A 6,000-nucleotide genomic window follows, 5' to 3' on the forward strand; every position below is an offset into this window, starting at 1 on the left:
TGGAAAAGCATGCTGAGGATGATATTTGAAAGAACCCCAAACACCATTATAAATAAGAAAGCAAAGAAAAGAGAGTGAGGCTTGGCAGTATCTCATACAGTAAATTAAGAAGGAAAAAAACAGAAGGAAGAGACTGAGGCTTGGTGGTATTTTCTACAGTACATTCACGTAAGAAAAACCACAATTCACATTCAAAATATTTGAATTGTTTATGTTCAGATTATGTCGTGGTCAATTGCTCTCCAAGGATTAATTTAGTTTCTCCTGTATAGCATAAGAAGAAAAAGCAAATTGTGTTACAAGTTTCTTCCTTTTGAAGCAGAAATAGTGAAAAAAAGCAAACAAAATGAAATAATTAACTTTTGTCCCAATTCTTATCCACTGATGATAGCACATTGAAAGTAACAAGTCACAAAACCCTGTAGGTTGAGGTACTTTCAACTCTCAAGATGAGCACACGTTTGTGGTTCAAAATCAGTTCATAGTATTCATCACTCATGGTGGATTTATGATCAAGGAACAGTAATGAGCTAAAATTTCGTGTTTGGAGAACGAATATAATATGTCATAATTTCATCACTCGTGGTGGATTTATGATCAAGGAATAATGATAGAGTCAAGATTTCACGTTTGGAGGTCAAAGATAATATCTATAAAATGGTCATTTTAGAAGTTCAATGTTTGATAAAAATATAAAACAACTTAAATCGAAAAAATTTATGTAAAAGTTACACAAATAACTCTAATTTTATTCTAAATACAAAATAAAGATATTTTTAAATAACTATTGCATGTTAAAATTGAACATCTTTAATTGGGCTTGATGGTTTTTTTTATAGAGTTAAAAGCATCTATTACTAAATCAATATTAAAGTCTCGAATGATTTTCTTTTTAATGAGAATGATTAATGAATTTCTAAAAAAATCATCTGACATTTTATTAAAAGTTTCATTCTTAACGAGTTTCATAGCAAAAAAAATACATGCTATAATGTTGTAGTGAAAATTGAAAGAGTTAAGATAAATCAGATCAATCTTTTTTTTTTTTTTTTTTGCTAAGCCAAAGATAGCAGAGCCTCTCATGGCAAAGAGATCCCTGGAAAACAAGCCAAGAAAGACAAGGCTAAGAAGCAGCATAAACAGAAAGTAAGGAAAAACATAACAAGGGAGATGGAATCGAAATCAAAAACTAAAAAAACATAGCAGCACAGGGAAGAAACTTACAAGAAGAAAGGAAGGCGACACATCATCATCTTATAAGCAGAAATGCATGAAGCACAAAGAATTTGGAAGTAGAAAAACTCTCAAGGCAGCAAACTCAGGAAAAAACAACAGGAGCAAAAGCCACATGAATTGAAAACATGGATGATCTGTCAACACCAAGTTTAGCAAGAGATTCAGGGAAGGAGTTGCCTTCTCTTGTGACATGAATGAATATAACCAGTGAAAGAATCAGGATTTTAAGTTTGACGAGATTAAAATGAAAAATTTAATATTTGAAGCGGCGAAATTATAATTTTTTTTAAAATAAAGGTAAAATTATAAAAGTTTAAAATAAAATACAATAATATATATAAATTTTGGAATTTTAGGGGAGGCGGGGGCCCCTACTAGCCCCTCGTCCCTCCGCCTCTGAACATAACATTACCAATCATGTGGGAAAGAGTGTCGATTTCACTGAATATTTGCTAGTATTCCCATAGTTCTTGGGAATCTTTTTCACCTATCAACAAAGAAGTAAATTTTTAATATTCTTGTTTTATTCAACACTTGACATAACTCAGAAAGTGTAAATATATTTTTCAAAACCTGATTATGAAAATGTCAAGCTTGAATAGATCCAATTGATAGCTTAGACACATTTTATTATTTTCAGTAAAGTCATCAGGATAACTTTTAAAAAAAAAAAGTAAAGTTATCGGGTAATATTTATTTACAAGTTTGTAAATACTTTCAACATCAAACGATTCAAAATCATTCTAAGTGTCCAAAGATGTGTCAAGAGTGAGCAACTCCACTACATTCTTATTAAATTTGAAATCCAATTCTTGGAAAAGTAAGTAAATAGTAACTAGAAACAAGTCAACTTAGCAATGGTGCTATATTGTTGCATGATCCTTTTAAAGACAACCTTTATCAAATTTATATCTAACCCCCATGTCAGAAATCTCAATTTCATATTTTTCACAAAACGTTTTCACTGATACAAACAAAGATTCCCATCCATCTTTGCTCAATTATTGGAGACGTTTTTTAGTAAACAATACTAAATGAATTGCATTTAGTTTGTCATGAGACTTAAGTTGACACGTAATTTCTACGATGCCATTGACTAAAGTTCATCTTTCCAAAGTAGGCAAACCTATTCTAAGATTACCTTTATCGTTTATCAATACCAACATGTCATTTCACATATTGTTTAACACATCATTCAAACTAAATTCAAATTTGAAGTTTCAAACAATCAAAATATTTATTTTGGTATAATACCTTAAAAACTCCTAACTATTTAAGAATATTCAAATAAACTCTTACTTGTTTATTACGTTCAATCTAATTTTTATATTTTTATTTTGAGGTAAATAAGTTTTTATATATTTATTTTGAGTTGAATTAGCTCTTATAAATAATAGTTGACTTAGTCAACATGTCATTTGTCATTCTATATCACGTGATGTTGACATGACATATTGAAATTTCATAATTAATGATGAAATTGCATGATAATATAGCCATGTTGTATTTTTTACCCTTAACATTAATATCAAGTCAGTATCATATAGATATAAAATGATAAATGGTATTTTAATTAATAAAAATTAATCAAATATTAGTTATAAAAGCTTATTTGATCAAAAATAAAAATATAAAGACTTGATTGAACAAAATAAAAAAATAAGAATTTATTTAAATTTTTTAAAATAATTGAAAGATTTTTTTCAAAGATTTTTTTCTATTAATCAAAGGAGAGGATGAAGAAACTTATAAAAGTGAAGAGGTCATGAGAATAAAAAATGATAGAATCTTTAAAAAAATTCTGTAAAGCAATAAGTGTTTTGATACCATAATAGAGTTTGATATGCAAAAAAGATTTTGAAGAGGGAGACTACTTCATTATATTATTATATATACTTATAGTACAAGGCTCTATATCTTAAATAAGTGTATAATGTTTACAAATTTAAACAACATGATTCAAATACATGAAAGGTTACATATAATTCAAAAGATGCATTTTTATTTGCTTAATCACCAAACATTAAATTAACACTTAAACATATAACTCATTAGTTGGTGCATGATTTTTATTTAAAAAATAAAATTTAAATCCCTGTTCTTTCAATTATAAAAAAAAATCACCAAACATCAAATTCTAAATATCTTTGTCACTTTCAAAATTCAGCTTTATCATGTTTGAAACGCAAAAAAAAATCACCAAACATCAAATTCTAAATATCTTTGTCACTTTTCAAAATTCAGCTTTATCATGTTTGAAACGCACCAAGTCTTTTCCTCCAATAAAGTTTTGACACCAATGTACTTGTACAAATAAAACATTTGGAATATCTCCTTTCTTTCAAACAGAAAAAAAACAATATATTTATATATAAGATTAGTGCTATCAAATCAATCCTATAAAAGAAAAAGCTTCCAAATCGATCCTCTAATTCAGTCCAAAAAAGAAAAAGAGAAACAAAAACTATATATTTATACAAAAGAAAAGAAAAAGATGTTTCAGTTCTCAATGTACAAGGTTGAACTTTGCTCGCATGCCCTTAAAACAGTGAAAGTAGTGAATCAGTGAAGTGATTGAGATTCCGAGAAACCTTTTAACATACGCTAAAATTCTGTGACTTTTTATGGACTTTGTAAAAAGATTAGCAGCTTTAGGTCAAGGCACAATATTCACGTTTCCAATATGCAAGTCCATAGAGACTAGGTTGCTTACAACTATTCTTAGGCAAAATCAATTAATCAATCAATCAATCAATGAGATTAACTCGGAATAGAAAGCCCTTGCAACTTTTTATTATTCTCATCTGATAATATAATTACCAAATCTTTGACAAATATGTAATCTTTTTGCTCAGTGGTTCACATTTTGTGATCCTCACGCTTGGTTTGTTTCCAAAGTCTAAGATGTCGTGTCGTTTCAAAATGAAGAGACAAGCAATAGAAAGAAGGAAACAAAAAAAAAAAAAAGGTAAAGAAACCCAAATCTTCCAATTTTAACAGTCGAGGTCGGTAGAAAATGTGCAATAATACAACGAAATTGGATATACCATCAAGTGAGTGGTGTCAGGTGTGCAACCTCATTAAATAGGAAGAAAACGAAAATGTGGTTAGTGCCTGCCCACAACCTGGAGCCGAAATTTGGAAACCCCACGTGAAAATTCACAAGCACGTTTTTGTTTTCAAAGAGTTCGACTTACAGCTTTGATTGCGACATTGTCCTTTGATGCTGCTATCACTGCCTCTCCTGTCAATCACCCATAACTGCTACACCCTACATTTTATCCACACATTCACAAAAAAAGAGTAATTAATTGTTAGCTTTCTCTGGTCTTTTTATTATTTGATTTTGGAATTTTTATAATAAAATTAACGTTTCCATAAAATATAAACCATATACCACGGTAGAGGGTAATTAAGGAGGGTGTGAGAGAAGGGCTAGCCGTCCATCTGTTCTTCTGAACTATATAAAGTCCGCGTGAACTGAAATGGAATACGCTAGAGACAATGCATTTGTCTGAATCTGAGGTCGGCTTCTTTCCAAAGTCGGCCAACTATACATGGGGAATGATGGGATGTTTTCTTCTAATCTTTTTCTCTTTACTTTTGACATGTATTAGCCATATATGTCTTAGTGGATGTCAAATTGTCTGCCCCGAATTGATGCCCCATTTCCTGCCCCGAATTCATTTCTCCAATAAATGAAAGTTTATTAACGTCACGTTAACCCCCTTCTTTTTTGTCCTTTCTCAATATTTTCAATCGTTACTCTCCAGTTTCGTCTCTTTACTTCTTCTTCCAGCATGGCGGAAGCTTTAGACAGTAGCAAGTTTTAGTTCTCATCTTGGTTCTTAACCAAGAATGACTTGTTCATGGACAAGAGTAAAGCTAAAGACGATTTCGAAATCCCGAACATTGTTTCGGATTAGACCACTTGTGCATGGACAAAAGTAAAGCTAAGAACAATTCCCAGAATTTCAAAGTTTTATTTTTTAAAAGGCAATTATTGAGAGAAAGTACATATAGTGCCATTGTTTTGACAGGATTGACCACATTTTTTTTTTATGTTCTCTGTTCTAACAATGTTATTCAGTTTTAAATTTGCCAAAATCAATGAAATGGTTGATTTACAGAAGAGACTAATGTAATGGTGGAATAGCACAGAGCTTAAAAATGGAAAAAAAGAAAAGAAAAAGCCGCACTTGATCATCCTCTTTATATCTAGGTCTGAAGCAACTCCATTGGTCACAATATTTGACATAGAGAGAACCAGACTGAAGCAAGTAAAAGCCACATAAACTATACAAGGCAATTATCATAACTTCATTATTTGAATATGTTGGAAAATAACATATTTTATAAGGTTTGAACATCCTACATTGTCAAGGTACAAAAGATGTGAATGTTTTATATATGAAAATCTATTATGAACTTGTTGTAAGCAAAAAAAAAAAAAAAAAATGAGTGAGCTCACGCACACACAAGATTAAGCCAAATCTTAAGAAAATATAAATTTTTCCCGATCGTGAGTATACACGTGGGCTAGACCCAAGTAAGTTTTTTGGTAGCTTAGCTTAATTTTTCTTCTCACCCTATAAGTCTTTTAACCTTATCTGGCTAAACAAGAATTTGGAAAAGCTTTTAAAAAAATAAGTAGTTTGTTTTTAAAGAATAAAATTTAAAAAAAAAAAGAGCTTTAGAAAAAGCTCTAAAGAGGAGCTTTCTCTCTCTCTCTCTCTTACTTTTTAAAAAACACGTCTTCTTTTT

This window comes from Theobroma cacao, chromosome 3, assembly GCF_000208745.1.
Source record: "Theobroma cacao cultivar B97-61/B2 chromosome 3, Criollo_cocoa_genome_V2, whole genome shotgun sequence".
NCBI classification, from domain to species: domain Eukaryota; kingdom Viridiplantae; phylum Streptophyta; class Magnoliopsida; order Malvales; family Malvaceae; genus Theobroma; species Theobroma cacao.